Genomic DNA, 24,730 nt, shown 5'->3' with positions numbered 1-24,730 from the left:
TCTATGTGGCATACGTCATCTCTAAGGGCTTTTCATCCAGAAAAAAAGAGGTCATTGTCCAACTGTACTCATCCCTCATTAGACCCATTATAGAGTATAATGAACCATTTGGTATGTACCTCACAGGACATCTGCAACAGCTGGAAAGGCCACAGAAATTCCTCACTAAAAGAATCACAGGCCTAAACCAGATGCCATATGCTGACCGTCTAAAAAAACTCCAGCTATACTCTGTGGCATATCGTCTACTCAGGGGTGATCTCTGCTTAACATACAAGGCCATGTCAAACCCTGAGCTGTTGGACATGCTCCACTTAAAGAAATCCCAATCACTCAGAGCCATACGCTCCAGGGATTTAAACCTTATCATCACAATGAACAAAACATACTGGAGGGATAGGTTCCTGACCCAGAGACTCCCCATACTCTGGAATAGACTTCCCATACATGTCAAGCAGAGCACCTCATTGGCCCTCTTCAAAAGGAACCTTGATGATTGGATGGGAGATAGCAAATTCACCCCAGGGATCATGTCAGTCGCACTGCTAGACAGGGGCCCAGAGAAGTTAATATTGTGGGAAGAAATTTCCAGGGAATTGTTATGGCTAGGCTTGCATAGGTCTTAGGGCCGATAGCCTAGTACCAACCTATGAACCTATGAACCTATAAGAAAGGAAGAATGCCTATCTATAGGAACTAGAATGACTCAGTATTAAACCCAGTACCATATATTAGCTAGCTATAGAACTCCCTGTATGACATAAGAAAGGAAGAATGTCTATCTATAGGAACTAGAATGACTCAGTATTAAATCCAGTACCATATATTAGCTAGCTATAGAACTCCCTGTATGACATAAGAAAGGAAGATTGCCTATCTATAGGAACTAGAATGACTCGGTATTAAATTAAGTACCATATATTAGCTAGCTATAGAACTCCCTGTACGACATAAGAAAGGAAGAATGCCTATCTATAGAAACTAGAATGACTCAGTATTAAATCCAGTACCATATATTAGCTAGCTATAGAACTCCCTGTATGACATAAGAAAGGAAGAATGTCTCTCTATAGGAACTAGAATGACTCAGTATTAAATCCAGTACCATATATTAGCAAGCTATAGAACTCTGTGTATGACATAAGAAAGGAAGAATGCCTATCAATAGGAACTAGAATGACTCAGTATTAAATCCAGTACCATATATTAGCTAGCTATAGAACTTCCTGTATGACATAAGAAAGGAAGAATGCCTATCTATAGGAACTATAATGACTCAGTATTAAATCCAGTACCATATATTAGCTAGCTATAGAACTCTCCGTATGACATAAGAAAGGAAGAATGCCTATCTATAGGAACTAAAATGACTCAGTATTAAATCGAGTACCATATATTAGCTAACTATAGAACTCCCTATATGACAAAAGAAAGGAAGAATGCCTATTTATAGGAACTAGAATGACTCACTATTAAATCCAGTACCATATATTAGCTAGCTATAGAACTCCGTGTATGACATAAGAAAGGAAGAATGCCTATCTATAGGAACTAGAATGACTCTATTAAATCCAGTACCATGTATTAGCTAGCTATAGAACTCCCTGTATGACATAAGAAAGGAAGCATGCCTATCTATAGGAGCTAGAATGACTAAGTATTAAATCCAGTACCATATATTAGCTAGCTATAGAACTCCCTGTATGACATAAGAAAGGAAGAATGCCTATCTATATGAACTAGAATAACTCATTATTAAATCCAGTACCATATATTAGCTAGCTATAGAACTCCCTGTATGACATAAGAAAGGAAGAATGCCTATCTTTAGGGACTAGAATGACTCAGTATTAAATCCAGTACTATATATTAGCTAGCTATAAAACTCCCTATATGACATAAGAAAGGAAGAGTGCCTATTTATAGGAACTAGAATGACTCAGTATTAAATCCAGTACCATATATTAGCTAGATATAGAACTCCATGTATGACATAAGAAAGGAAGAATGCCTATCTATAGGAACTAGAATGACTCACTATTAAATCCAGTACCATATATTAGCTAGCTATAGAACTCCCTGTATGACATAAGAAAGGAAGAATGTCTATCTATAGGAACTAGAATGACTCTGTATTAAATCCAGTACCATATATTAGCTAGCTATAGAACTCTGTGTATGACATAAGAAAGTAAGAATGCCTATCTATAGGAACTAGAATGACTCAGTATTAAGTCCAGTACCATATATTAGCTAGCTATAGAACTCCCTGTATGACATAAGAATGGAAGAATACCTATCTACAGGAACTAGAATGACTCAGTATTAAATCCAGTACCATATATTAGCTAGCTATAGAACTCCATGTATGACATAAGAAAGGAAGAATGCCTATCTATAGGAACTAGAATGACTCAGTATTAAGTCCAGTACCATATATTAGATAGCTACAGAACTCCCTGTATGACATAAGAAAGGAAGAATGCCTATCAATAGGAACGAGAATGACTCAGTATTAAATTCAGTACCATATATTAGCTAGCAATAGAACTCCCTGTATGACATAAGAAAGGAAGAATTCCTATCTATAGGAATTAGAATGACTCCGTATTAAATCCAGTACCATATATTAGCTAGCTATAGAACTCCATGTATGACATAAGAAAGGAAGAATGCCTATCTATAGGAACTAGAATGACTCAGTATTAAATCCAGTACCATATATTAGCTAGCTATATAACTCCCTGTATAACTTAAGAAAGGAAGAATGCCTATCCATAGGAACTAAAATGACTCAGTTTTAAATCGAGTACCATATATTAGCTAGCTATAGAACTCCCTATATGACAAAAGAAAGGAAGAATGCCTATTTATAGGAACTAGAATGACTCAGTATTAAATCCAGTATCATATGTTAGCTAGCTATAGAACTCCATGTATGACATAAGAAAGGAAGAATGCCTATCTATAGGAACTAGAATGACTCTATTAAATCCAGTACCATGTATTAGCTAGCTATAGAACTCCCTGTATGACATAAGAAAGGAAGAATGCCTATCTATAGGAACTAGAATGACTCAGTATTAAATCCAGTACCATATATTAGCTAGCTATAGAACTCCCTGTATGACATAAGAAAGGAAGAATGCCTATCTGTAGGAACTAGAATGACTCAGTATTAAATCCAGTACCATATATTAGCTAGCTATAGAACTCCCTGTATGACATAAGAAAGGAAGAATGCCTATCTATAGGGACTAGAATGACTCAGTATTAAATCCAGTACTATATATTAGCTAGCTATAAAACTCCCTATATGACATAAGAAAGGAAGAGTGCCTATTTATAGGAACTAGAATGACTCAGTATTAAATCCAGTACCATATATTAGCTAGCTGTAGAACTCTCTGTATGACATAAGAAAGGAAGAATGCTTATCTATAGGAACTAGAATGACTCAGTATTAAATCCAGTACCATATATTAGCTAGCTATAGAACTCCCTGTATGACATAAGAAAGGAAGAATGCCTATCTATAGGAACTAGAAAGACTCAGTATTAAATCCAGTGCCATATATTAGCTAGCTATAGAACTCCATGTATGACATAAGAAAGGAAGAATGCCTATCTATAGGAACTTGAGTGACTCAGTATTAAATCCAGTAGCATATATTAGCTAGCTATAGAACTCCCTGTATGACATAAGAAAGGAAGAATGCCTATCTATAGGAACTAGAATGACTCAGTATTAAATCCAGTACCATATATTAGCTAGCTATAGAACTCCGTGTATGACATAATAAAACGGAACTGTGGGCCTTTACTTTCACTTTTTTATATCACAAGCATGCAAATATTGGCAAATGTTTGCAGCAGACAGCAATAAACCATCTAGATTCTTATAATTTTTAAGTGTCTTATATTTATGCACTTTTTGATAAAGATATCTTATGTTTTAACATTTATGGCATCCCCACAATGTATTGATCTTGATCCACTATCACTAATGTCACACCTTTGTCAGCCATCATTATTCAATTGCTTGTCTTATTAGAGCTCATTTTTGTTAGCATTCAAATTGTACAATATCTTACATGTTTGCCCCTTGTTAGTCACTAAAATTGCAATAGCGTAGTGGTAGAGCCTTCACACAAAGGGGAGGCATTCACGTTTCGAGTCCCACCACTCCCCTCTCTATTTCCCCCACCATACCCCAAGATTCTCGCTGCACCTTCCGAAACATACTGGAAAATATTAAGATACAACCCTAACACCCTAATACTGGGTGATTTCAACTACCCTGCGATTAATTGGGAAAACTACTCAGTTACCAACTCCTTTTCCCAACGGTTCTTGGAATTTATAAATTCCAATGCCCTGGATCAACTAATCCATTGTCCCATCAGGGGCTCCAATATCCTAGACCTGGTCATTACCAACATGGGAGACAGATGCTCCACACCAGTGGTCACCCCCTCATTGGTCAGTTCTGACCATAAGCAAATCACCCTTGACATCCACATCCCACCCCCACCCCCCAGTAAGGAAACCTCCTTAAAAAACTTCTCCAAAGCCAACTTCATGCTCAGAAGTGACAAACTTTGCAACACCCATGCAGACGGGATCTGGAAGTTCGACTGCAGAATCCTACTCTAAGGCACTGTACGAGCACATCCACTCGTGCATGAATCGTGCCATCCCAAACAGAACCAAGATGATCTTCTCCAAAAAAAGGAAGCCAATCTGGTGGTCCCCTGCTATAAACAAACTATACAACAGAAGGAAGAAACTGTTGCAGAAATGAGGAAAATTCCAGGATGCAAAAAACTCCCTCACCAGCCTCAGTAAGAAACTGAGATCCCTCATAAAATCCTCAAAAGCTAGTTACGAAAATAAAATTGCCAAAGATTCCAAAGACAACCACAAGGCATTCTATAGTTATGTTAAGAATCGAAATGGCAATGCTCAGATCTGCTCTGAGCTACAACAGAATGGCATTAAATATACTGATCCCAAGGATATTGCCAATATCCTGGCAGATCAATTTAGTGCCAACTTCACCCACCTCTCACCCCCTAAAGGGCCCATCTCAATACCAAAAGATTGCCAAATTCTGATAATCACAGCCACACAGGTAGAAATAGCACTCTCCAAAGCTAAGAATACAGCATCCATGGGACCAGATGACATCCCAGGTTGTGTACTACATGAACTACAAAATGAATTAGCACCACACCTAAGTGTCCTGTTTAATCATAGCCTCACCTCAGGCTTCATGCCCACTGAGTGGCACACAGCTACAGTTATCCCGCTCCACAAGGGAGGATCCACCTTGGATCCCGGGAACTACTGTCCCATCAGTCTGACAAGCCTGATCTGCAAGGGCATGGAACGCATTATCATGGAACTTATAAACAAAGACATTGGCAACCTTCAAACACTGGACCCCACCCAGTTTGGGTTTGTGAAGGGCCGATCTTGTCTCCTGAATCTGATTGACTTCTTCGAATCAGTCTCCAGAGCTGTGGACGAGGGTAAGGCAGTCCACACAGCCTGTCTGGACCTCGCCAAGGCCTTCGACACCAGCCCCACTCTGGAATCATAGATAAACTTACTAAGCTGGGCATACATCCCTATGTCACTCGATGGGTTGCCAACTGGCTTACTGACAGAACCCAGACTGTAAAAGTAGCAGACTCCGAATCCAGCTCCAGACAAGTGACAAGTGGAGTACCTCAGGGTTCAGTCCTGGGACCACTCTTGTTTGGCATCTACTTCTCTGAAGTACAAGCCAACACTAAGGGACTCTGGCTAACAAAGTTTGCAGATGACTGCAAACTGTGAGCCATTATAGAATCCCCAAATGATGTGGATAGTCTACAAAAGGGCCTTACAGAAACAGATGCCTGGTGCCAGAGCCATGGGCTCAAGCTTAATGCCAAGAAATTTATAGTTATCCCCTTTGGAAAAAAAATGTACCCATGAACTACCACATAGGAGGCAGGACACTAAACATCGAAAGTGTGATGAGAGACTTAGGGAAACAAGTGGACAGTGGTCTCACTTTCGATAACCACATCACCACAACAGTCAGGAAATCCTTCTATGTGGCATACCTCATCTCTAAGGGCTTTTCATCCAGAAAAAAAGAGGTCATTGTCCCACTGTACTCATCCCTCATTAGACCCATTATAGAGTATAATGCCCCATTTGGTATGTACCTCACAGGACATCTGCAACAGCTGGAAAGGCCACAGAAATTCCTCACTAAAAGAATCACAGGCCTAAACCAGATGCCATATGCTGACCATCTAAAAAAACTCCAGCTATACTCTGTGGCATATCGTCTACTCAGAGGTGATCTCTGCTTAACATACAAGGCCATGTCAAACCCTGAGCTGTTGGACATGCTCTACTTAAAGAAATCCCAATCCCTCAGAGCCATATGCTCCAGGGATTTAAACCTTATCATCACATTGAACAAAACATAATGGAGGGATAGGTTCCTGACCCAGAGACTCCCCATACTCTGGAATAGACTTCTCATACATGTCAAGCAGAGCACCTCATTGGCCCTCTTCAAAAGAAACCTTGATTATTGGATGGGAGATAGGAAATTCACCCCGGGGATCATGTCAGTCGCACTGCTAGACAGGTGCCCAGAGAAGTTAATATTGTGGGAAGAAATTTCCAGGGAATTGTTATGGCTAGGCTTGCATAGGTCTTAGAGTCGATAGCCTAGTACCAACCTATGAACCTATGAACCTATAAGAAAGGAAGAATGCCTATCTATAGGAACTAGAATGACTCAGTATGAAATCCAGTACCATATATTAGCTAGCTATAGAACTCCCTGTATAACATAAGAAAGGAAGAATGTCTATCTATAGGAACTAGAATGACTCAGTATTAAATCCAGTACCATATATTAGCTAGCTATAGAACTCCCTGTATGACATAAGAAAGGAAGATTGCCTATCTATAGGAACTAGAATGACTCGGTATTAAATTAAGTACCATATATTAGCTAGCTATAGAACTCCCTGTACGACATAAGAAAGGAAGAATGCCTATCTATAGGAACTAGAATGACTCAGTATTAAATCCAGTACCATATATTAGCTAGCTATAGAACTCCCTGTATGACATAAGAAAGGAAGAATGTCTCTCTATAGGAACTAGAATGACTCAGTATTAAATCCAGTACCATATATTAGCAAGCTATAGAACTCTGTGTATGACATAAGAAAGGTAGAATGCCTATCTATAGGAACTAGAATGACTCAGTATTAAATCTAGTACCATATATTAGCTAGCTATAGAACTCCCTGTATGACATAAGAAAGGAAGAATGCCTATCTATAGGAACTATAATGACTCAGTATTAAATCCAGTGCCATATATTAGCTAGCTACAGAACTCTGTGTATGACATAAGAAAGGAAGAATGCCTATCTATAGGAACTAGAATGACTCAGTATTAAATCCAGTACCATATATTAGCTACATATAGAACTCCCTGTATGACATAAGAAATGAAGAATGCCTATCTATAGGAACTAGAATGACTCAGTATTAAATCCAGTACCATATATTAGCTAGCTACAGGACTCCCTGTATGACATTAGAAAGGAAGAATGCCTATCTATAGGAACTAGAATGACTCAGTATTAAATCCAGTACCATATATTAGCTAGCTATAGAACTCCCTATATGACATAAGAAAGGAATAATGCCTATCTATAGGAACTAGAATGACTCAGTATTAAATCCAGTATCATTTTCTTTGATGAGCTGAACTATCCAACTATAGAATGGGAAACCTACCCCACCACTAGTGCACATGCCCAGATATTCCTGCATTTTGTCAATACAAATGCCCAGGAACAATTAGTCAGAGCACCCACTAGGCAGAATAATATTTTTGTTCTTGCCATTACTAATATGGGAACATGATGCACCATCACTTGTGTATCTTCATCACTTGTTAAGTGTAACTTAAATGCAGTCTTGTTCGAAATAAAATTAAAAATATACATCCCATCCACCCAAGGTACATTAAACTGCCTATTTCTAAGTGATACATTTGCAAGATTTAAATCACTGCCAAATCCAGTAAACTCCATTGAATAGACAGAACTGTACAGCACCACACTAATCAATCATGTAAACAGTGATGTACATGCAACTATACCCCAATAGGAAGAAGTGCAGGGCAAGCACCAGTAACAAACCCACATGGTGGAGCAATAGTATGAGCAAGCTTTATAACAAAAGGAAAATCATTTTGACCAAAAGTAAGGAGTAATTCCCAGAATGTTAGAGCCTTTGTCACTGAAATAAACAATGCAGGAGCTTAATAAAATCCACCAAAGCCAAGTCTGAGCCTAAAATAGCTACCCAATCCAAAGGCAATGAAAAGGCATTTTTAGTTATGCATGTAATCTCAAAAGCACAATGCAACAATGAGTTGAGCTGATTGTGAATGATGTTACCTACATTGAGGCTGAAGATATAGTGCACCTACTGGCTGATAAATTTAGCTTTAACTTTACCCCCCTCTCTCCCCGCTATCTGTCCCTTAACATATACCTAAAACTGGCACTCCTCCAGCAATTACATAAGACTAAATTCTAAAAGTACAATCAAAAGCTAAAAATACTGCATCAGTGTATCCTGACAGTATCCCTGGATGCATCTTAAATAGCCTGAAGCATGATTTAGTCACATCCCTAGTAAACACTGTTCAACCTCAGCCTCCATACAGCTTATGTACCAAGTGAATGGATAACAGCTATAGTAATTCTCCTGCATAAGGGAGGACCTTCCACACACCCAGGCAATTACTGATCCCATAAGTCTGACCAGCCTCATATCCAAAGCCATGGAAAAACTTATCATGGAACAGGAGAGGACAAAGGCAACTCCAAACACTGGACCCATGTCAGTTTGGATTTGGTAAGTGAAGATTATGTTTGCTCATCCTGGTGGGCTTTGTTGAAAAGGTCATGAAAGCAATGGATGAAAGCAAAACAGTATACACCACATACTTCAACAAGGCCAAGGCTTTTGACACAATCCCCTACTCAGGTGTTGCAGAAAACTAAATAAACTTGGAATAAACCCCTATGTCACCTGATAGGTACCGTGGATCTGGAACATCCACATAGAACAAAGCTCATTCCTGTCCATATTCAAGTACAACTAGAATCTATGGATGGAAAACAGAAAACTTACTCCAGAAGTACTATTAATAGACAGAGGCAGCACCAAAATGCTTTATCCCATGCATTGTCCCCCCCCCCAAATGATCTATGGTATGGCCTCAATTATTCTTACTAAGGTTAATATATAATTATTGACCATGGGATGGGTAAGGCCAATCTAACACCAAATGGGATAGGTTAAATCAAACAGCAATAGTGAAACTGGCTAGGCTTAAAATGGCCAGCAAATGCAGCTAGTCTAATAATTACCTATGAACCTGTGAACCTATATACTTGTTCTCTGCCACTTGCTTGAATAGGCAAGTGCTCAAACTCCCACTAGCTCAGTCTCCCATAACTACATAGCTCCCATGGTCCTACCAGAATCCTAACTATAACCCTAAAACTCTCTTTCCACTCTCTAACACTAAAACTACCTAAATGTAAAACTCTACCCTCCTCCATAAACCTAAATTCCTTGATAATTCTCTAGCCCTAAAATTCCCTTCCTGCTGCCTAACTGTAAAACTTCAACCATTAAAGGGTAAAACCCCCTTCCTCCTCCCTAAATCTAAAACACCGTTCCTGTTCCCTAGGTGTAGAATCCCCCCTCAGACCTCCTGATAACTATATAGACCAACTCTAAGGTAGCACAACAGTGGGGTAGCGTGTATTCTAAATCCCACCTGTACTGGAATCTCATACCAGTCCAACATCATACAAAACACATGCATTTTCATCCACATGCCTAATAAAGCACACAACCTCTATGCAGAATGACACCTACACCACAACAGTACATACAATAAACAAAAACATGCACAAATTACTGCTATGCACTCAGTATAGTACTGGAATTCTGAAAACAAAATAAAAAATGCCCTGCAGTGTCTATACTAACCGAATGTCAATTAAACCTTACACATCCACTAAATCTAACACACACCAACACATGCATAAAAACTCAACTTACAAATACATACATATTTGCAAAAAACATACACTTGTTCAATTACGCACTTGCTCATATCAGCATCTGCTCATTCACACAGCACAAATTAAAGCCTCATTCTCTCTCTCTCTCTCTGTTTCTCTCTCTCTCTACATATATATATATATATATATATATATATATATATATATTGTATAACATACTTAGTGTAATATTTTATGCATTACAATATTGAGCAAAACTGTTTGAAACTCAAAAATAAACAAATTAATTAAATACATAAATACACATTAAATATCATTAGGATGCACACACACTGAAAGAAGTGTATGTAGGATAATAGTTTTAATTAGGTAGGCTATTAGGGACAAGTCAGATTCTTAAATGTGAATGCATATTCACATCTTCAGTCTACTGCTCACCGTTTTTTTTTTTCTGTGAAAATAAAGCAAGTCAGAGAACAATAGGTCATTCCCATGTTATGTTTCCATGTCACAGAAAGTGATTAGGAGTTAGGATGACAGCATGAAAAGATAGAAAAATAGTAAACTTTTATTCAGAAGAATAGTCTATGACATAACTTGCTTTGACCTCTCCCTGCTAAATGTTAACTTTTCTTTGTTTTAAGCTGATTGGATAAGTTAATTTGATGTAAATGATTTTAAAACCAATTTAAAAGGCTTGTTTCATATTTCAGAAGGGGTTTCTGATAAGATCTGTTCAATAAAGAAACAAAATTGCTCAAAATGTTTTTGGAGGCATTTTTTGAAGTGCGTTTTGTATTTCATTTTGTTTGCTTTTCTTTTGGATGCACCAGTTGAGTCTAAGTTTCCTTTTGCAGTTTTTAAACTTGACATTCAGTAGGAAGCAACCAGGTGTATTCCATGGGCCCATGGAAGCAGTATTTTTATCCTTTGGTAGTACATATAGGATATGATCTAGAGAGACTTTGAGGGGAAGTGTAGCTTAGTGGTCAATGGGAAAAACTGAGCAATTAGTAGGAGGAGTTGAAGCTAGAACTGACTGTCTCAACTAGAATGTTGGCTATGGCCTCAGAATCAGAATTCAAGAACCTATTTGATGCTAGGTCAGGGCAGTACTGGCTCAGATTCCTGGAAAGAAGTCTTTATAGTTGTCACTCGGAGAGGTGGTGGTTAATGGAACACACTAGAATATTTTTAACTTACTTTAGATCCTTTTTGTGGTGAGGGATGAAGAATTTCTTAGATAAAGCAAGTGGTCTTTTTCTCTGGATATACATATATGAATTTGTTTATGTGAGAGCTTCACCACTTAGGTTTATTACCAAATGTCTTGTTATGTCTGCAGCACATAGGAACAATGGCCTCTGTTCCATTTTTGTATAGAAGTAGAATTTGGAGGTATATACAAGGAACGTTTTAAATTTACTGAAGTCACCAGAAAATAAAAAAAAAGAGTTTTAGTTTGGAGCAGTTCCTGAATGTAGTAGGGTTTGGGAGATAGTGGTATTAGTTTTAAGGAGGGAGATAACAGCCTTGTGATCAGATTTTACCAGGGAGCAGACAATCAATGGGACTCAAGCATGAACAGTACTAGAAATAACAATGTCAAGATTTGTATCACTATTGGGATGCTGCTTGATTTGGCCTAGGGAACTAGTATTCACAAAATCTAAGAACTGCTGTGCATATCTGCTATTTTTTGTGTATATTTGCCAGTTGATGGATAGATAATTGATGTCAGCTGAAGGCAGCGTATCAGGTTTAAAAGACATCTTTCAAGATAATCTAGATATGTATCATGATCAGCAGGAGGTATGGAAAAGGATATATAATTTGCAAACATATGATAGTTGATTTTATTTACCATGATCAGGGTCTTGGAAAAGTTCTAGGATGATGTCATGTGGGATCTGGCAAGAAATTATGAAGTCATGTAAAATACAAATATGCCCCTGAGATTCCCAGCATGGCTGAAAGAATGGTAGGCCTTGGAACCAGGTTTAGTGGAAATGCTGTCAATACGCTAAACTGATGCTTCAGTAGCTGTGCAGTTTTGGATGTATTCAAGTTTTAGGAAGGCCTCTGTCTTGAGCATTTTTATTTAAGTTGCTAGTGTCAAATATTGCCTCCATGGTATATGATAAATTGAAAATTGCTACATTGCTAAGTCCAAGAGATGGGCTTTGTCTAACAAAGGCACTATGGGTACTGCAAAATTTTTACACAGTATGTGGATACCATTAATTAAACATTACAGACTATCACCTGACAAAGTTGATTGGCCAATCAAAAAACACCTCCCATGCTGTCACTGTGAAAATGTAAAGATTATTCATCTCTACATAAGCCACCAGGAGATGATAATCCCATTGCATATTCAGGCATCTGAGAGGCAGCTGACTGTCATTGTTTCCTGGTCCAGCCTGGTGAGATGATAACTGTGTGCTTATCAATAGAGGTGCTGGTGACTAAGATTTTTCCACAGGAGACTGCAACCTGTGAGGGATGTATGGTGCTATGCTTGGCTCACTGGTATCTCTTGATGGAGATGGGTAGATAAGATGACAGTGTAGCTGTAGCAGGTGGTCTGGATCATTGAAGCTTGTTTGTGAGGAATCCTGAAAGTTTACTTAATGAACTCTTTATTACCTCAGAATATATGGGTTAATATTGGAAGGTTATGTAGTGCAGGTAAAATATTTACCATTACTGGGAGCTAGTAAATGATGTGCCTTTAGTTTAAATAAACATCTGTAAAACAAACAATAGACCTGGGAAGGCATACAATAAAGCTCGCAGACACTCAAATTCTCTTCCTTTAATGTCACAACCAAAGCACAAAAACAAAGCTCTGCATTAACGTTCTAAATTACGTTTTCATTTGTAAAACCTCATCAGATGTGGGCAGAACAAGGTTGGGCCTCTGCTTGATTATAGTTTTTTGGATTACTACAGGAATGGTATGGAAAATAACAGGTACTTGTAAAACTGTACCATAAATCAGGATTCAAGAGATAAGTTTCTTATGCAGTACAACAAATCTGAAATTGTTATATATATAAAAAGTGCACTTTTAGTTTTAACCTGGGCTACAGGCATGTTAAACTACTGAATCTTTAATGACAGCAGTACAGATTTACTTGTACAGCTGAAATACAAGTAGAGAGAATATTTAAATGTGCTAATGCACAGTTGATGCTATAACTCAGGGATAGACCTCTGTGGAGGCTAACACCATTAAGGCAAGATGCAGACTCTTAGATCAAATTTATAAAGTTATACTTACCTTGCTATACTCAGAAGGAAACCTCATTTCCCTGAGGACTCCTTGTGACTATAGTTGAAGAGGATAAAAACAGATGAGTAACCCCCCCCCATTCCGTAACTTAGCTTTCTCTGTCTTCACCACCATAGTTTGGTAAAATCCCTACAATACCATTACCACCGTACCCATCCTCTCATCATTCTGTTATCATTACTCTGAATAAAACTCCAGAGTAATTAAACTACTTCAGCTGAGATAGTTGTTTTGTCTTCACTTGCAGAGAGCAGCACATTATTTGGACAGAGAAACAGGTCCAGTGATTTGGAGGTTACTAATTGTTATCACATCTTATTCATGTTTATCAGCGAACTGTTTCAATCCATGCCAACGTTACTTGAGTCCATGAGGACAACATCATCTGCAGTCAGCAAAGATGCACCCCTTACAGAATTATATTCGGTAGTCTGCAAATTGTGACTACGTGTTGATACCCTGAACATGAAAATCAGAAAGAGCAGAAGTGAAGCAACATACACTTGGGGAGTCCAGTGCCCACAATGACTTCATTCAACATATCACTGAGAATATTGACACAACTTTCATTCTGAATACTGGTGAACTAAATGGCATGTATCATCTTTCTTAGATTCTCCTGCAAGGCATTCTGGGACATGTGGCCACATGTAGGAAAACTCCCATGATTTCTCCAGTCCCCTAACAAAGAATATGAGTTGATTCACCCTGCTTTAGTCAACATGGAATCCACACTGCCCCTTCTGAATCAGGGGTAAAACTATAGGACAAAGTCTCCTTTCCAGAACCTTAGCATATTATTTTGCAAGGTAGGCTAAAATATCTACTTCTATCTATACATTTATCTATGCATCTTTCTATCTATCTATCCATCTGTCTATCTCTCTATTATCTATATTCATTTGGGCATGTCTGTGTGTGTGTGTGTGTGTGTTTGTGTATATGTATGTGTATGTGTATGTATGTGGGTGCATAATAAGTTGATATGAATTATTTTTTAAACGATCTTAAGCACAAAATGTGAAAATAAAAATTTACTATTACCATGACCATGCAAGACCCCCCCCCAAAAAAAAAATTATGTATTTTCTTTGTGCATAAGATTACACATCATTAAGTGTTTTTCTTCTTCTTCTGTTGCATTCCTTGCTTTATCTTACTGTAATAATGCTACTCTTATAGTAATTCATGGGTCTTTCTTTACTGTCCTCCTTAAACATCTGTATTTAGATAATTTAGTTATGTAGATAATTGCAGACTTGAAAAGCATTACTCTTGCTGCACTATTTGGTATTAAACATATGTTAATACAGTTTTGTACAATCTAATTTTCATGCATGTTTATGACTCCATAAATTTCCTTGCTTTTAGTTTGGGTCATGGTGAAAAAGGGTAATTTGGATCAGTCCACCTTCTCATTTAACAAATAAGTACGTGTGATTATAGTCCTAAAGTATATATTTACAGAAAATAAAGACATTGACATTTTTATCTAGGTTTTTCAAGGTTTAAGCTACTTCCATTTGCAAATATACATATTATTGTCTCCTTCTATGCGACGCTAGGATTCTTCCATGGCTGCATCAAGACATCTTGCACCTACCCACAGTTTTTGTTCCACCATCTTTATAAGAAGCCTCTTCCAAGCAGCCATCTCTTTTAGTGAACACATACATTTTGATAGTTTTAGCCTGCTTATTAATGTCTTTTTATCATAGTCCCTTACTCAGACTTATACATTTTTTTTTAAAAATGAGCTATATTGCGAAACCATTTTCATTCTTCTGATACATTAGTAAAATGTATTTCTTCCCTGAAATGATAACCTCAAGTCACTGGATCACATGATTAAAGTAATACTCATTTCAAGAAGCATCCATGCTTAGTCCATTGATATGCATAAAGCAGTTGGCCAAGGAGTCCTGGTATAGTACACTTATGACTCTGTTATAATATGCACTTCAAATGTCCAGTTGCTAAACTACAAGCACAAACTGAAATCTTCATCTCCAAACTAGAATGATGCCTTACAGACTCATAACTAATTTTTATTACAATGCATTTTCTAGCTAAATCAGACAATAAGTCACAGAAAAGTTTAAATACATGAGTAAATGTAAATTGTATAAATATGTCAAACAGTACTTATACAGTTAAGACACCAGTAAATGTGTGGTTTAAAGTTAGAAATTGGCTAAAGCAGTCTAAAAAACTGTGTTCTAGAAATGTTTGTTTAAATTTCAATGTTATTGGTTCAGGAATGATAAATCATTCTAGATGCAAAAGGGTTAAAACACAGAAGCAAACTGCAATGAGTGAGGTAATGGACACACTTTCTAATAATTCACAGCATGATTCAGCTTCTAATATCGATATGTCTTCAGATTTAAATAACATACACATTGTTACAAATTCTAGTTTAAAGTCTTCAGAAATCAGAATAAATGTTAAAGCACATGTAATTCAAAATACAGAGTTAAGTTGCAGTATGGAAAATACAGATGTAAACACAATCAGTATACATAGCATACAAATTTTCAGACAAAACACAAAGCAAACATTTGCAGTGTCTCAGGTTCACGGTATTTCAAATACAGATGTTTTGAATGTAATATTTCTAGTTTATTGTTTTCAGAAGCCAGTGCCTATATTGCACTGAGGGGGAATAAGAGAGATCAGAGTGCAAATTTTGGTCAGTTTGATAAAGAAAACCCTAGCATAAATGATACACAGACCTCAGGACAAAATAAAGAAGAAATAGATACTATAGCTAAAGTCAATATTATTACCAGCATTTTATTCCAAAATAGAGAAGAAACACATCCCATAGCTCAAGTCAGTGTTGTTGCTAGTTCTGTAAAAAGGATTCAAAGCTTTTCTATAAAGGGTGTGGCAGTCCAGCACTAAACCAGATTATCTGTCATTGTTTAAGGTTGAGAGAATATTTCATTGTTTACAGAAAAAAATGATGGATTAATGTATTGGTTAATACAGCCACATCAATTTCATTTGCAAATAGACATCTACTAGAGGGCATGCATGCAGCTATGTAAGAATTTGAAGGGTCAAAGGTTACAGCAGTGAGCAGAGCAACAGTACTGAACTAGGTATGGGCATATCAGCAGAGTTACATATTGTTTAAGACTTCAGCAACAAAATGGGTCTATATTACATAACGAACGCTTAGCTTGTCGAATACCTAAATGTCGACATCTAAAGAGCGAAAGTGTAAAACCGTGAATGGCCACTTCTGTGAAATTTTTCTCAGGGAAAAAATTTGCTTGGCAGTTATCAGAAAGTTGCCCTTTTCCCAAATGTAAAACAATCTCAGAGTTGGTATATGTAGTTAGATGAGGGTGTGGTGGGTGAAGTGCCCCACTTAATTAGAGTTTAAGGTTTGTGTAAGTTTCCAAGGGCCAAGTGATTTTTTTCCCTAAGAAAAAAATTGCGGTATTAGCTGTTCGTGATTTTAAGGTTTCAATGTTTAGCTGTCGATGTTTAGCTATTCAACAAGCTAAACATTCAATTTTGTAATATAGACCCAACAAGATTTTATGGAAAAATAAAAGCACTACAGAATTTACAGCAGTTCTCAGAAAAGCAAAGACAGACTGCAAAGTAAATTTCAGTTCATTTTTATGGCCAGTAAGAAAAAAAAAGGTAACAGTTTCAGGCTAGTACTAGATTTAAAATTGCTATACATATTTACCATTCTGGAAGGGCATGCTGTGCATAGCATACCAGAAATGACTGTCAAGTTAATTCCGCAGAATAAATGGTTTACAATTACAGAAATGGCAAATACATTTTTTGTATTATTCTTTTATTTTAGCAGACATTGTTAAGACCTTTGAATTATGGTAGTAAAGTGTTGCAATGTATAAATAATATCTTGATACAGACAGAGACAGAAGAGCATTTAAGGTATTAAATGCTGTTTTGCTAGTTTTCCAGAATGTAAAATTCTTAGTTCATGTTACATTTTAAAAACTGACAGTACAGTCAAAAGTTTAGATCCCATGCATGACAAGAGTACAGCATAAATATTATCTGTCATTAAAGCCACAGGTTCAAATCTCAAGTCAGGAAAATAATGCAATGTAATTTTACTATATGAGGAAAAAACTCACATACTTGTAAAGGACAGACAAGTACAGTTCCATAATCAGATCAGTTCAGTTCTAGTAGTAAATGTGTGTATGTCAACAGTTCAGTATTTTATATATTTGTGACACCCGCACACTGGCCCAGTAATCAAAGAGCCTCAATCCTCATCAGTAACACCAGCGAGGGTCATCCACATTGGGAGGATAACAAGTACACAGACAGTAAAGTATAGTTTTCCTTAAGAGCACACAGAGATCATAGTCAGTCTGGGGCTGGTTTCTGCCTGTCTCTCCAGAGCCCCAGTAAGACTCCCCACTGGCACAGCTATAGGGTTTAGATCTCAGCTCAATGATCAAGCCAAAACCTCAAGCACCCTCTCTGTCCAACCAGTGCTTGATGTCCCTGCCCTAGTAGCTGACCCACACAGACTTTGATATATGATTTATATACAAACATACAGACAGTCCTGGGGAAGGCTGGCACAAGGTAATTAGCTATGCCCCTTTCTGCCCAAACTATAAGGTAGAAATCGCTGCCACCAACCACTACTTATCAGCTACTAATATGGCCCTTCCCAAAGGGTGACCAATTCTACTGTGTAATGTTACTGTTATCAAAATAGTAAGTGTGACCCAGGGCTAAGGCTATTGGAGTGGCTGGTACAGCATCACTGAATATATGCAAGTACTCTAAGAGCTTATCTCTACACAAAGCAGCCACAGTTAAAAGGTTTCAAATATTTAAAATATTTAATAATAAGTAGTAAAAACACAAGACAATACTCATTAATTCAACACACTGACAATAGAGACAGCACTATATGCTATAAAACAGTAGGGTAAAGACCATGTAAATATTATTAGTGACAGTTTTTTGCAGTAACAATTCTTAGTATTTATCCAAGAAATTTGTAGATAATAATGATAAATCCTTGCAGCATTCAGTAGTACTGAAAGAGTTAAATGCCATCGGGTAAAAGAACAGATGCATGTAGTGGGCAGAGACGTGCACACTGAAGAAATTATTTTGTTAATTATGAAGGGAAAGTCACAGAGTAAATGTAGAATATTCAACAGTTAAGACTAATTTTATAAAGGTGTAGAAATGCAAAAAAATAATGAACAATTAAAAGAGTGTCAAATTACAACTTTAGTTTCATTTGAGTTTATGACAGGGAAAAACAATGTCACCGAGGTTTCTGTTTCACTTAATAATGAAGTTACAGCCATTCCATTTACCATAGTACATTATCAGTTTGGTTACAGATTTACAAAAATGTATTAGTAACATAGATTTATTTCACTATAGTGCATTATCAGTTTGTTTACAGACTTACAACAGTCTATTTAATTGCAACATAGGCTTACATCATGTAGAAAAAGGTAAATAAAGTCAGGGCAACAAGCAATGGTATTGGTTTAAAATTGTTAAAGGTGCAAATGTTATGTTAAGGACCTGATACTGTTTTCTGTGTGTGTTGCAGATGTTGATATAAAAAGACATGCTGTCAGTTTTGAAAATTTGAATACTTTCTAGTTTTGTGTTCCGGAATGCATGTTTTTTAATACAGTCTGGAAAACTCGTTTCATCTACAACCCAGACTTGTATCAGAGGGGGGGGGGGGCATTGGAGAGCCTAATTTTAGAGACACATCAAAGAACCCTTGGACATTAAGGCATTTCTTTCAATACCTCAGCAGTGACTGGTACAATGTAGAGTAAGACCTAAACCTGGCAAGAGCTGTGGTGCACAAGTCCATATATTAACAGAAAGGCAAGACCACCAAAGCTAGAAGTGAAGATTATTGTTTTCTTCTTCAGTGCTTGTTTATTCAGTTCATATGCAGTAAATGTGTTTCAGTTATCTAAAGAATGTATTATTTCCTGTTAAAATGTGTATACAACAGATGAGCATTTTTGCAGTTTAGAGTTATAGCAAGTATGCAAATGTTTTTAGGTTTTTAGACAATTGTATAACAGTACTAATTTTCAATTTATACTTTTATTTGTGTTTAAATGATACTGGCAGGAAAGATATTTTGTTAGTGTTTGTTTAGTTATGTTTTCCAGAGTATAGCATTTATACATAGCTATTTCAGATGTTCACTATAAATATGTATCGACTTAGTGTAAATTTCAGTCAAATTTCAGAATATGACATTCATAAATGTTCAGTATAATACATTTTAGTAAGATTTCAGAATATAACATTCATACTCAATTGTATATTTCTAACAGCATTACAACATGCATAAATAGTAAGCATATATAATTAGAACAAATTTTACAAAATTACATTACACCACATTATTCAATCATTAGTTTTAAGGGTAAAGTGACAGAATTATTTGTAAAAGGTTTATCAAGATAAGTTATCTTAATAACAAATAGTAATCGTTATTTAGTATACTCAAGGATTGACAGGTCAGGCTTAATTTGTTAATTTGTTACAGAATACAGTGCACATTGCATAATAATTATTGTGCTTTAGAGAAAAGGTTAAACAGACACTGACATGGTATGCAGAGGTATAGATGCACTGCAGAAAGCCAAGGTTTTAGTAAATGTAGTATTAAAAACATAGATATTTAGACACAAATTTAAAATGGAGACATCTGTTACAGCACATAGAAATTAAAAAGGTAAATGGACAGAATTATTAGTAACAAAACTAACTGAATATTTACAGAAACATGTTAATACAGCATATGGTAATTATGCTTCAAGATACATATTATAGGTGCAAAAAGAGAGTTTATAAATGGCTATATAAAATATTTAATACCAGTTATGATTGAATCATAAAGTTAAGAGACTTCAAAAGGTTTTCAGATACTTACCAGACAATGGTGCTCAGGCAATACCTTGTGGTTAAAATTAAAATTGAAACTTTATTTACCAGACAAGGACAAATTATTTTTAGCTGTTATTTTAGTTATTGTAATCATTATAGCATCATTTGCAGACTATATTGATACATTTATAAAGAAATTGCAGAAGTAAATCCAAGTTCAGGAATTTCAGAGACAATTTCTAAATCCTACATAAATACGGTTATGTTGCAGTGTCTGTTTGACATGCTTGCTGTACTCTGCCTGAATATTGCTGATCTCTGGCTGCATTTAATTTTAAATTGAAGCTTTCATTTAATGTTTGGTCAGTTATGTTTTGCATCTTATTCTTGTATTACATTTGTTTTGGTTTAAGTTTTCTGTTCTGTATTGAAGCTTTCATTTAATGTTTGGTCAGTTCTGTTTTGTATCTTATTCTTGTAAAACATTTGTTTTGTTTTAAATTTTCTGTTCTGTTGGAGTTTTAAAAGGTCTTCGCTGGGTCAGTTAAAAAAGTTAGTGAAGAATTCCCTTGCAAACAGTGAATAACATCAGACAATTAGTAGGAGGAACTGAGAAACAGCATTCCTCTTTTACTTAGAAATATCTCTATTTAGCTGAACTGTTTGTTTGGCCTGCTTGCTATACTCTGCCTGAATATTGCTAATCTCTGGCTGCATTGCATTTTTCTATCCTATACACCCAGTTGTTGTTGTGCTCTTCAACTTGGTGGCTTTTTAGTTGCCTGCCCTTACTATAAATCTTTTTTTGGACACTCCTCACAATCTCATCTTATCATCTCATTCTACTGGGTAAAGGGAGATCATTTGAGAAGGCCCACCCCTTAGTTTTTCAACCTTGAATTATCTTATGTTTCCTCCCTTTCCACTTAACCTAAAAAAATGAACTTTATTCAGCTGCTTTTACTGTATTTGTGTTACTTCATTTTGCTTTTGCTGCTTGTTCTTAAAAGTGTTCATTTGGATTTATCCTTCTGCATTTATTACTGCTTGTTAGTAACCTGGTTAAATTGTAACTGTTATTCTAGGTCTCTTTATTTTGGTTTAAGTACTTGGGCTTCAGGACAGTTGTTTTACATTAAGGTTTGTGATCTATACTCTGTGGCAGGAGAGGTAGTTTACATCCTTCTAAGTTGGTAATTGCTGGTTGAAGGCTTAGTGTATCTATTATTCAAAAAGTGTCTTAGTTATGGTTTAAGCACTTGGGCTTCAGGCCAGTTATTTTACATTAAAAAAGTTTGTGGTCTACACTCATGGGAGGAGAGGGTAGCTTCTGGCCTTCTGATCTGGGAATTGCAGGTTAATGGCTTATCATGCCTGCTTAATTGAACTTTTCTTTTCTGAAATTGGTGCACATTGTTTGCTGTAGCATAGACTAGATTCAAACCTGTTGAATCTAGCTCTGTTTGTCTAACTTGAGCACAAAACAAGCCCATTTTTTGTTGGAGAGGGCTGCCTTGCACCTTAGTGGCAGGAGTGTGCAGTTAGAACTCATCTGATTGAAGGTTGCTGAAACAGGCTCTGTTTTGAGATTTTTATTGGTTAATTTGTTTAAATAAGTTTGCTCTCATTTGCTGCATGAGCAAATCCAAGCCATCTGCTGTTCTCTGCAAAACCTAAGTAGAATTTTTACTGTATATTGCACTTTTGAACTGCATTTTTTACAGTATGACTACTTGTTTGAACTTTTTTAAAAATTGTTGCACTTTATTTGGTGTAGTGTAGACTAGATTCAGACCTGCTGAATCTAGTTCTGTTTGTTTACCTTGAGCACTAAACCAGGGCATCTTTTGTTGGAGAGTTACCCTGCACCCTAGTGGCAGGAATGTGCAGTTAGAACTCATCTGATAGAAGGTTGCTGGAACAGGCATAGTTCTGAGCTTTTTTATTGGTTAATTTCTTTAGATCAGTTTGTGCTCATTTGCTACATAGAACCACATTTGCACATCACACACTGCTGCACAGTGGTGGACATTATTGTGATTTTAGCCACAAACACTTTTGCCTGCAAATCTCCCTTAGTGCTCTGCTGGTGCTTCATCGATGAGTTGTTGCGATTGTTCCTCACTGACAGGTGATGCATTCAGTGAAGTTCCTGAGGTACCAACACAGATCTTACCCACTATCCCTTCATATTTTTTGTCCACTTTTCCTGTCCTTTACTTTATGTGGTCCTTCCTGTCTTCCCTTGTTTTCTGACCTCATCAACTTACCTAGAATTATGGGCAGAAAATTTCCCACAGTTTCTCCAGCCAGCTTGATTGACATGGGCATCCTGAGCCAATGTTGCAATTCCCATATATACACTGAAAACTCACTTTTTCTAGTCCACACAAATTCATTATATGATAGATGCATCTATAGGAAGTACCTTAAATCCTGGCTCTCTCACTCACCAGTCAGTTAATCTGATAATAAGCAGGTTATCAGCACATATACCTTACCTCCTGCACCTACCAAACCAACAATGTCTAAACCTACATATGCGGAGGTTCCTACAAAAAGCTTACCTAAACATCAGTGACCTCCCAAACACAAACACAAGCATGCTTCACATAATCATCCTCTGCAGAACATAGTACATATAATATATCACACACCAGTGTCTCACCATTCAAGGCCTTAAGGCATAACACAACAACAAACATCTTAGTCATAGCTGACTCAATTTTGAAACATGCAGATGTCCCTTTCACCAGGTTGGATAAGGAAAAGCTCACAGTCAGCTGTTTGTCAGATGCCAGGATCAGCCACATCACACACGCACTCAAGTCTCTCAACAACAGACAGTGTTATGACTCTGTCATAGTCCATGTTGGAGTGAATGACTTGAGACATACCTTATTAGACCATATGAAGAGAGACATGACTAAGCATTTTACCTTTGCCTGGGATGATACCTCAATACAAACAAAAAAATGATTGATTTCAACAATTGGATTAGTTTCTGTTGTCAGTGAAAGGGGATCCAGTATCAGTCAGCCCAGGATGACACGGTTGACAGAACCGATGCTTTGCTAGACATGGTCTTCATCTGTCACCCCTGGGATTTCAGTTATTGGCTAAGTTCTTGCCATCCCCATAGTGCCTTTTTTAGGCATTGTGACAAGAACAAAATTCCCAATGTAAAAATACCGTCTAAAAACAACCTCAAGGCTATTCTGCTAAATGCTAGCAGTCTAAACCAGAAACTGTACTCACTGGAGTCAGTCCTCACTCTGGAAGATGCTGACATTTGTGTAGTCACTGAGACCTGGTTTGAGGCTGCATAGAGCACCTGAGCTATACCAGGTTACATTTCCTTCCACACATTAAGACCATAAACTAAAGGCGTGAGAACTAAAGGAGGTGGTGTATCAATATTCATTAAAGATAAATACACTTCTAAATTGGTTGAACACAGCATGATTCCCTTGAATTACTTCAGGTGCAATTGACTGTAGGTAAGACCCCTCTTCAGGTCATTGACAGCTATAGGACCCTTCTATGAATCAGGGCATCCACTCAGCCTACTTGGATCTACTTGAGTCAATCAAGATACAACCAAACACCCTGGTTTTGGGTGACTTTAATTACCTGTCCATAGACTGGGTAAATTATATGTGTTCTAACTCACTTGTCTAAAGGTTCCTGGACTTCGTTAACTCCAATGCCCTGGACCAGCTGGTTGACACACCCTCAAAGGTCTCAAACATCCTGGACCCAGTGCTCATCAACATGGGGTCTGCTGTACCACCCCCACTGTGTTGTCATCCCTGGTGAGATCTGACCACAAATCAGCCTCACTAGAAGTAACTATAACACAAGAACCCCCCGTTAGCAACTAGACTAAAAAACTTCTCCAAGGCCAATTACAACTTCTTACATGATGGCATAAATACCTTCATAGCCCCTTCCCCCACTGAAGGAACAGACACCTATGCTGAGTTATACACCAATGCTTTATACAAGCAAAAACACTTTATACAAGCACCTGTACAATTGTATTGACTCTGTCATACCTGATAGAACCAAAGCAAGATCTTCAAGGAAAAAAATAAGCCTGCCTGATGAACAACTGCCATTATCAGGCTATACAATAGGAGAAAAATTGCTGTCTAAATACTCCTAGTGAAGTCCTCCAAAGCTAACTACAAATCCAAATTAGCTTCCCTAACTAACGATGACCACAAGGCATTCTTTAGTTACATCTATAATGTCAAAGGTAAGACCAGATTTGTACTGTACTCATAGTTATAATAGTACTACATATATAGAACCTGCTGATATAGCAAATCTGCTGGCTGGCAGGCTCAGTGAAAATTTCATTCCCCCTGTTTCTGCCACATATAACC

The sequence above is a fragment of the Protopterus annectens genome, chromosome 5.part1 (assembly GCF_019279795.1).
Source record: "Protopterus annectens isolate FY-2018-M chromosome 5.part1, PAN1.0, whole genome shotgun sequence".
NCBI lineage: Eukaryota > Metazoa > Chordata > Ceratodontiformes > Protopteridae > Protopterus > Protopterus annectens.
Note: the sequence above shows the minus strand (reverse complement) of the source record.